The 9,023-nt window shown below is 53.9% G+C and overlaps 1 pseudogene; it reads left to right on the top strand.

The window, feature by feature from the left end:
• The first annotated feature begins 5,992 nt into the window (after positions 1-5,992).
• LOC138930803 (protein EOLA1-like) lies at positions 5,993-7,439 on the top strand (annotated as a pseudogene).
• Positions 7,440-9,023: the final 1,584 nt, after the last annotated feature.

The raw sequence follows: 9,023 nt of genomic DNA, 5'->3' as shown, positions 1-9,023 counted from the left end.
GAGTGTAATCTGCCTGGCTTCTCTGTCTATGGAATTTCCCAGGCAAGAATACTGGAGTGGGTAGCCATTCATTTCTCCAGGGGAATCTTTCCAACCCAGGGATTGAACCTGGGTCTTCTGCATTGCAGGCAGATTTTTACCATCTGAGCCACAATGTAAGCTAATGGACACTTTTCTAAGGGAATTTCTGATGGAAACAAGTGACCTGCTTTCAGACCCTGGCTGAGGCCTGTCTCCACATTCTAAGTCTAAGTGAAGGTTCAGAATTGTGGACAGCTGTTGGTGTGTCTGGCATCCATGTGCTTTTTTGATAATCTTAATGACATGGCATCTAGAAAGATACCTTCATGTAAGTGGCCTCCACCCTTTCTGTCCATTGCTGAGTTGAGTGCTCCAGGTTCAGAGTTGGTAGAGTGTTCTGTCTTCTGCACTCTGTTTGGACTCCTCTGGTGTGTGTCCAGAAGACCAGCTGCTTTGACAGACCATAGGGCTTTGCTTGTCAGTCTTTGTCTATTTCAATTCAGTAACATCATGGCTAAAGTGGACCCATTTAGCAAGGGGACAAAAGCCCAGTCGCTAGAGTAGCCAGTGTGTTGAAATGTCAGGTATCCTTTGTGGAATATGGCAGGAGAACAGTGTGCTCGGTGGCATTGCCCGAGCCCTTCATTCAGAAGGATGACCACTTTCCCATGGGGGTGGAGGTGGCATGTGCACCATCTGAGGAAGCGAGGTGAGACTGGACACCAGGGAGGCTGGATCCAAACACAGAGGTGTTCCTTTGGTGGTCAGTCAGTGAAGAGAACAGTCTAGGGGACCTGTGTTCCCAGGACTTGTCAATGGGCTTCTTTAACATCAGGCACCTGGGAAGCCCAGACGCGGAGTGTGCCCAACCGCCCCCTCCTCAAGACGCTGACAGTCTGGCGACACTGGCCCATCAATAGCTCTGTCAATGGCCACCGGTCACCTTTTTCCTTCATTAATCCCCTCCCTCTCTGGTGTGTGAGCACCTCCTTGGTGCCTGGCCTAGGGACTACAAAGGTGGAGAAGAGGGGGAAATTGCTGACAAGCCCCAGACTGGCTGACAGCACAAGGGGCCTTAAGAAAAGCGCAGCCCCTAATCTGGAATCTCTGAGGAGGGATGATAGGCATGTTGGTGCAGAGGCCATGGAGCTCAGTGCACGTCTGGGATACCAATCCAGAGTGCATTGCCTTCCCGTCACATCCCGAGATCATTTGGGTCACCGTAGGTACACGTGGAGGGCCTGTGCCTGAGCCTTGCTTGCACACCTTCGTCGAACCACGAGAGTCTCTTTTCCCAGCCACCCTTCTCCCCCTCAGTTCCCCCTGGCATAAAATCAACAGTTAGGAGTAGAGGAGTCTCAGATAGAATCCTAAAGAAGTTTCTGGAAGAATACCCTGTCTGTCCAGTACTTCCTGAGCTCTCTTAAACCCAGGGCCTTTGCTGACATGATACAGGCAGACTACTAATTGCTCTCTGGTCCCTGCGACCCAGGCCACCCTAGTAGCATAAGCACAAATCTTAAACCACAGCTTTCCCCGAGGCAACCCCTGACTCCCACAGCTTGGTGTTTGAGTGCCTGTAGCTCTCTGGCTTTATCTTGTCCGTCTGTCTAATGAGGTTAATGAAAACAGTTCTGGGCCCAGGATCAGTCATCACTCTCCATGCTTCTCAGGGCTCGGACCCCCACCACGGGCCTTCCTCCCTTCCTCGCAGCAGCACTTCCTCCTGTCTCCCTGATGGTCATGGACTCGCCTCCACTCCAGCAGCCTGACTCCCAGCGTGCCCAGCCCTCCACACTACTGCTCACAGCAGATCCCTCCCTCCTCACTTCCTGTGTCCTCCTGAAGCCTCTGAGGCCGACTTCAGGACTGTTCCTTCCTCCCCACAACTTCCAGAATCCTCTCTGTAGTACCCTTTTTGTGAAAGGATACCTTGGGCGGTTTCTGTGTGTATATGTTTGTGTGTGTGTGTGCATGTGTGTGCAACCTTCCAGAACCCTCTCTATAGTACTCTTTTTGTGCAAGATTACTTTGGGTGGTTTCTGGTGTGTGTGTGTGTGTGTGTGTGTGTGTGTGCATGCAACCTTCCAGAATCTTCTTTATAGTACTCTTTTTGTGCAAGGTTGGCTTGGATGGTTTCTGTGTGTGCGTATGTGTGTATGTGTGTGTGTGTGTGCATGCGCGCATTCACATGGAACCTTCCAGAACTCTCTCTATAGTATTCTTTAGGTGCAAGGTTACCTTGAATAAGTTCTGTTTGTATGTGTGTGTGTGTGTGTGTGTGTGTGCGTGTATGCACTGTTACCCTAGCTAGACTGCAAGCCCTCTGAGGATAAAGACCCCACCCTGCTTACCTTGGTACTGTCCCCAGAGCCGCGTCTGCCAGAGGAGACACTAGGTGCTGACGGCTGGCTTTGAATCACTTAGCACTCATCAACTCTGCTATACCACTCTGGACTTGGTAGGTGATGAGATGGGCCCTACCCAGGAGTCAGTGTGTGAAAGGAGAGTAAGCAAGGCAAGTATGTCAGTAATCTCATTGGAATGCAGGACCACTCTCTGTAGAAACATCTAAAGTTCTAGAATGCCTCTCCCTGCGAGAAGAGGGAGGTGGACTCTGAGTGGCACACTGCACGAGTGGGTGGGGTGTGGATGGTAACAAGACAGGAGTCCACCCTCAAGAGGCCAGTCCTGACCCCTGCACTCGTGACCTGCTCCCTGTCCCCAAAGAGGGTGTGGCGTGGAACATGGGACCTAGAAGGTCCTTTCAAGCTCTGCACACATTGGATTCTATGATCGTACCATCCTGGAACTCAGTGTTGACAGACTCAGAGGGTTGTCTTTGTCTTTTTGGTTTCTGGGTTACTTGACTCGATGCTGTGCTGGCCCAGCATGGTTCTTCTCTGATGCTGGTTCAAGAAGCCCACCTCCCCTGAACTGCTTCCTCCTGCTACCACTCAGTGTCTACCCAACATCATGCCGGGCTTCTCACCTCAGCCATGGAGGAAAGACAGCTCTGTAGTTTGGGTCCTTGTGTGGTGTCCCAGCTAGGGCTGTCTTTCCATTCCTTAGGTCACATGCTACTCACTCACTCCCAGGTACTTTTTATTTTTTGAGCCCTCAGTAAATGTAGATGATTTTTTAATTTTTATTTATTTCTTTTGGCCCTGATGTGAGGCATGGGGAATCTTAGTTTCCTGGCCAGGGATTGAAGCCAGGTCCCCTGCAGTGGAAGCGAGGAGTTTTAACCACTGGACCACCAGGGAAGTGCCACTCCCAGGTACTTCTGGTTATCTGGAATTCATCCTGATTGCCTTATCCTTGTTTCTGGTTAAGTAACTTCCTCCCTTCTGCCTTGTTATCTGAGTCCCAAACCTTTTCTCAGTATTTTGTTTCCCTTCTGTAACTCTTTGGACCAGCCAGAGATAAACAGCGAAGCTAATGAAGTTTAAGATTAAGCTTCAGAGTCATTCACATTTCCAGGACAGGAAGTGGCCCTACAATTATGGTATATGCCAGTCGTCTGGTTTGTAAAATCAGCTAAAGGTGGTTTAGCCACAGTTGGCTCAGGGCATCTCTGTGTCCATTCTGCTGCCTCCATCCCTCTTGCTCTTGTATTGGGTGGCTATACAGTGATCATGGGCATATTGGGAATCTGGCTAAGGGGAGATGAAATCAGGAGAATGTAGTTTGGATTTGGAGAAACATATTTTAGGGGCTCACGACCAATTCTGCACACATGCACATTATTCCTAGCCATACTGTATTGAAATAACTTCCAGGAATACTAGAACTTATGGTGCCTATGTGCAGTATCAAGACAAGAGGTGTGAGGCTGGAGGAAACATTGTGATATGTTCATCCAGTGAAGAGGGTGACCCTTTGTCACTCAGCAGGTAAAGGTTCAGCAGGATGATGATGTTTGGGGCCAGCCAGTGTGTGAGGACATGGCATGCTTAACTGTGGTTGGGGGAGTGGACACAGGGAAGCCTTTGCAGAAGGCCATTTGCTGGTGTGTGTCAGCACCTTGGGTTACGCCCTGTGCCCCGGGCCTCCTCCTGCATGGCCCTTCAGTCAGTGAGTGTGTGGTCACGTCAAGTGGTTGTATTGGCACAGTGAGTTTTCCCTTCAAGTCAGTAACTTGTGGGACCCCCGATACTGGGAGGTGAAAACAGACACTTGAAGATGTGCAGACATGGAGAAGTGTGCCTGAGATGCTGGGCGTAGAGAAGTCATCCCCACACCGCCCCTCCTTTGCCCCTGCGGAGAGATGTACATACAGGGCTGACCCTCTGTCTTCATTTGCCGGCAGTCACATCAGGATTGCATTGGGTGGCTCACATTACCAACTGTGTTGGTTCAGAAGGCCGGCAGCCGAGGTCAAGGTGTCAGCTGATGTTGGCGCTCATGAGGGCTGTGGAGAGAGTCTGTCCCATCTCTCCCCCCCCCTCACTTCTGGGGCATTGCTGGCCATGCTGGTCGTGTTTGGGCTTGGAGATCTCTGCCTTCCTCTTCACCCCAGTTCTTCTGTGTGCCTGTCTCTAAATGTGTCCTTTGTATGGGAACGGCTGTCCTGTTAGAGGAGGATCCATCCTAATCAGCTCACCTGACTTCCATCAGCTCTGTGAAGACCTTTCATTTGTCTGTACTGAGGTACTTGGGATTGAGACTCCAGCACCTGGATTTGAGGGAATGCGATGTGACTCCTCACACCCTACAAAGGTTCTGAGGTAGGAACACACTGGAATGTTCCAAGGATGGAAGAATGGCCTTCATAGCTACCAGGGGTGAATACAAGGGTGAGGAGAGCAGGCCGCCAGGGCAGGAGCCAGATCACGTGGGGCCTCGTGGGCCTGTGAGAACTGTGGCTCTGCTGTGCTCGGGGAAGGGAAGGCCCCGGAGGCCCTAGGATGGGTTCTTCTGGGACCTTGTTCCCGTCCTCACAGCCACATGGAAATGGAGGCTCCCTGCAAGGTGCTGAGATCCTGCTGAGGTTCAGGCCCATAGCTCTGCTCCTCCGCCTCTACCCCGATCCAGTGAACAGGGACTCCCCCCCCCCCAACTTCCAGGTACAACAAAATAAATGAGAATGGATGTGTATGTGGTCAGGTCTCCTGCAGTCATGGGTTATCTCTGTCTCTCACCACCTCCTCAGCTGTAGAGTCAGATGACAGTAACCTAGTGGGTTATTTGAGGTTTGAATTCTGTGATTCCTGCGTGGTACTGTCCCAGGCCCTGGCAAGGACATGGAGTATGCCTGTCCCAGAAGTTCCTGCTCTCCGTTTTTTTCTCTAGGTTCTGGGCAGGGGCCAGGGCATCTGCTGACAGTGGAGGCCATGGTGTGGGAAAGGCTGGGAGGAAGGCAGCTTCCAAAGGCGAGGGGAAGACACCTGGCAGGGCCATCTGAGGTCCAGGGTGGCCCCAGGGCCGAGGCTAGATTGGTTATCACAGATCAGCCTCAGAAGCCCTGGGCTAAGATGGGGGATCTGCAGAGCATGGGCAGGCATGGGGGCCGGGGAGTTGAGGGCTGCAGTGGGGGCCGGGGGTGGGGGAAGCCAAACCCGGGACTGTGTCTGTCTGTGCTGGGAGAGGACCAGAACCTGGCCACTGGGCTGTGAAGCCAGGGAACCCACCCTCCCTCCTCGGTGCTCCCAGGGCTTTGAGTCCCTCTGTCTTGGAACTCACCTCGTGCCCCTCTTCCGCTGTCCTGCCCTCCTTCCTGACCTCCCCACACACTGCAAGTGATGGCTGGGTCTTCTGGGTCACCACCCCCTGTCAGCAGACCACATGGAGATGGATGGAAAGAGCCAGCCCTCTGTGACCCTCCCCTCTGTGTCAGCAGGCTTGGCTGTTGCTTGGGCACATGGGGCTGAGATCCTGCCCAGGGCTGTGAGCTTGGAGGCCTCTGTCAGGCTCTTAGTCTTTGTGGTTCTGTTTCTGCAGCCACGTGAGGCCCTGGGAGCCCTGGGAGATGAAGTTCGGCGCTCTGTCCTTTTGACAGCCTTTCACGGAATTAGTCTTAAATGGTGTCAAGACCCTGGAAACTCAGTGCCGGCCTGTGCTATGCAGACCAAGCAATGTACCCTGGCCGTCCATATCAGGCACCTGCAATGAGAGGACATGTCCTGGCGGGAGCTGCTGGAGCAGAGGCTGGGGATGAGCCCCACCCAGATCCGGGCCTTGCTGCGGGATGGGGACCAGTTCAGCCACAGAGTGACCTAGGGCAAGCGAGGATCGTGGAGCAAGCGCCCTGCCCCACGCTGCCTGCACGGCCCCAGGTGCTGCCCTGGATCTCAGCTGGGTTGTGCTCGTTTGTTTTCTGTTGAACCAGTTGGTGGAGTGGGCTAGGGTTTCTTCAGAGGGGCAGCGAGGGTACCTGGGCTAGGAGATGGTGGCACGAGGTACGTGACCACCACTCTGGGCCTCAGTCCTGGTTGTGCTCTGAGGCAAAGGTGGGTCCAGGTCTGCACATGGCACTTGTCTGTGTGTGTGTGCGTGTTGAGAGGCAGCACAGCACCCAGCCTGGGTTCCCCACCCCCACTACCTGCAGCCGGGCCTGAGCAAGTCCCCTGAGTCCCCAGGGGTGAGGCCCCACAGCAACACCTCTCTGCTGGTGAGTCACTTGGGGACCTGATGTCCGCAGGCTCCCCACTGGGGCCCTCCTGCTCTGTCCCTGCGGCCTGCAGTGGGCAGACTGAGAGCTGCCCATGGCCTGGTGGGTTCATGGAACACCAGGCCTCTCCCTTTCATTTCGCTCCCTCCCTCGATTGGCCTAGTCCTAAATTCCCTTTGCTGAGCTGAGCCCATCTGAAAGGCTCAAACAGAGGACCCAGTTCACCTCGGGTCTGCTCTGTGATAAGGTCTTAGTCTCTAGTAAGCATGACTGTGAATCACCTTGTTCTCCTTCTGTGTCCTGTCTTTGCACCCAGATCTTGTGAACGTTGGGGACACTTTGCTGTGCCCAGAAAACCTAGGTCCTGACAAGGTGGAAGAGCTGGAGAATCAAACCCTGCTACCCAACCTGCAACAGAAGTACCTGACTGTGCTCGCTGACCCCCACTGGCTGCTGTAGCCCGTCCTGGGGAGGGCCGGGAAAGACGTCTTCCAGGTAGACATCCTCAAGCACCTGATCCTCTTTGGGCAGGAAGCCTGTCCAGGCTGGGCTGTCAAGGGGAGGGTGATGGAGAGACCAGCTCATGGTGATACCGTCCAGTCACTGCTGTGCCCTGTACGTGCCCGTCTGGTTCGGTGTGATCCGGCCCCACCCTAGGGTGTGCTGCCCACTTGGTGGGGGTTCAGGGTCCGGTACTCCTCTCGTGTGGTTCTGCTCTCAACTCAGGGAGACTCTTGGGGACTTTGACCTTTATGAAAAGATGGCGTTGCCAGTCATTTTGGCCCTGCTGGGTCTGGGTGCTTGAGAGAAATGTGTTGTTAGGAAACTGGTTAGTGTTTTTCCCTCTGTGTTCTGGTCCAAATTCCCTGTTTTGGAACAGTGTCCAGAGGGTGGTGGGGGAGCCCGGGGGCTGGGCTGAGCGTCGGCAGGCAGAGAGGCCCACAGGCCCAGAAACAGGCAGCAGTCTGTCCTTGCAGGTGACCCTTGTCCTGCTGTAAAGCGTCCCTTGGCTCACAAAGCATGTGTGTTGGACACAGTGCCTGGCAGCCTCACATCCAAAGACAGGCTCCTAGATACACCTCTGAAGGCAGAGCGACAAGGGCTGGTGTTCACCTTGTGGAAACTTTGTGCTTGTCTTTGGGTTTGGGGTCATGTGTTTTCAAGGCCCTTGGTGGGTGGAGTGACCCTGCATGCTGGTGAGCCTCTTGGGGAGACCCCTGAATCAGTAGCTAGAGATTCTCAGCTGCTGATTTGAAACTTGTGGCAACACTGGGGGACCCTTGAGGAGCCCCTTCTGCTTCAGGGTGCATGACTCATGGGAGGTGACACCCCAAAGGTCAGGAACCTGGCTGGGCTGTCTACTGAGCGGCAGCTGAGGTCAAGGTGTCAGTGGACACTGGCTCTTGTGAGGGCTATGGAGTGAGTCTGTCCCATCTTTCCCCCTCCTCACTTCCGGGGCTTTGCTGGCCATGGTGGGCATGTTTGGGCTTGGAGAGATCCTCTTTTCTCTTCATCGTGAATTTTCCTGTGTGCCTCTCTATCTCTCAGTGTGTCCTATGTATGGGAACAGCCATCGTGTTAGAGGAGGGTCCATCCTAATCAGCTCACTTGATCTCCATCAGCTCTGTGAAGACCTTTCCTTTGTAAGGTCCCACCGAAATACTTGGGATCAAGACTCCAGGACTTGAGGGACACGATGTGACTCCTCACACCCTACAAAAGTCCTGAGGTAGGAACACACTGGAATGTTTCATGGATGGAAGGATGGCCTTCATGTCTACTGGGGGGAATCTAGGGGCGAGGAGAGCAGGCCATCAGGATAGGAGCCTGATCAAGAGGTGCCTCGTGGGCCTGTGAGAGCTGTGGCTCTGTTGTGTTTGGTGAAGGAAAGGCCCAGGAGGCCCTGGGCTTGATTCTTCTGGGACTTTGTCCCCATCCTCATAGCCACGTGGAAATGGAGCCTCCTTGCGAGGTGCTGAGACCCTGCTGAAGTTCAGGCCTACAGCTCTGCTCCTCCCCTCCCCCCTCCAGTAAACAGGGACCCTTCCTCCAGATACAAGGGAAAAACTGAGGATGGACCTGTGTGTGCTCAGGTCCCATGCAGTCATGGGCTATCTATCTATCCCTCAGTGCCTCCTCAGTGGTCGAATGAGGTGACAGTAACCTAGTGGGTTACTTGGTCCAGGGTTGCCCCAGGGCCAAGGCCAGACAGGTTACAACAGATCTGCCCTCAACAGCCCTAGGCTAAGATGGGGGATTTGCAGAGCATGGGCAGGGATGGGGCTGGGAGCTGAGGGCTCTTTGTCAGCTGTGGCTCGGGACACTTGTGTTGTGCACACACAAGCCCTCATGATGTCTAAGGCCTGCCTTTCTCAGCCTTGCTTTCCTG

Source organism: Ovis canadensis, chromosome X (genome assembly GCF_042477335.2).
Source record: "Ovis canadensis isolate MfBH-ARS-UI-01 breed Bighorn chromosome X, ARS-UI_OviCan_v2, whole genome shotgun sequence".
NCBI classification, from domain to species: Eukaryota; Metazoa; Chordata; class Mammalia; order Artiodactyla; family Bovidae; genus Ovis; species Ovis canadensis.
This window is presented reverse-complemented; position numbering and strand designations above follow the sequence as displayed.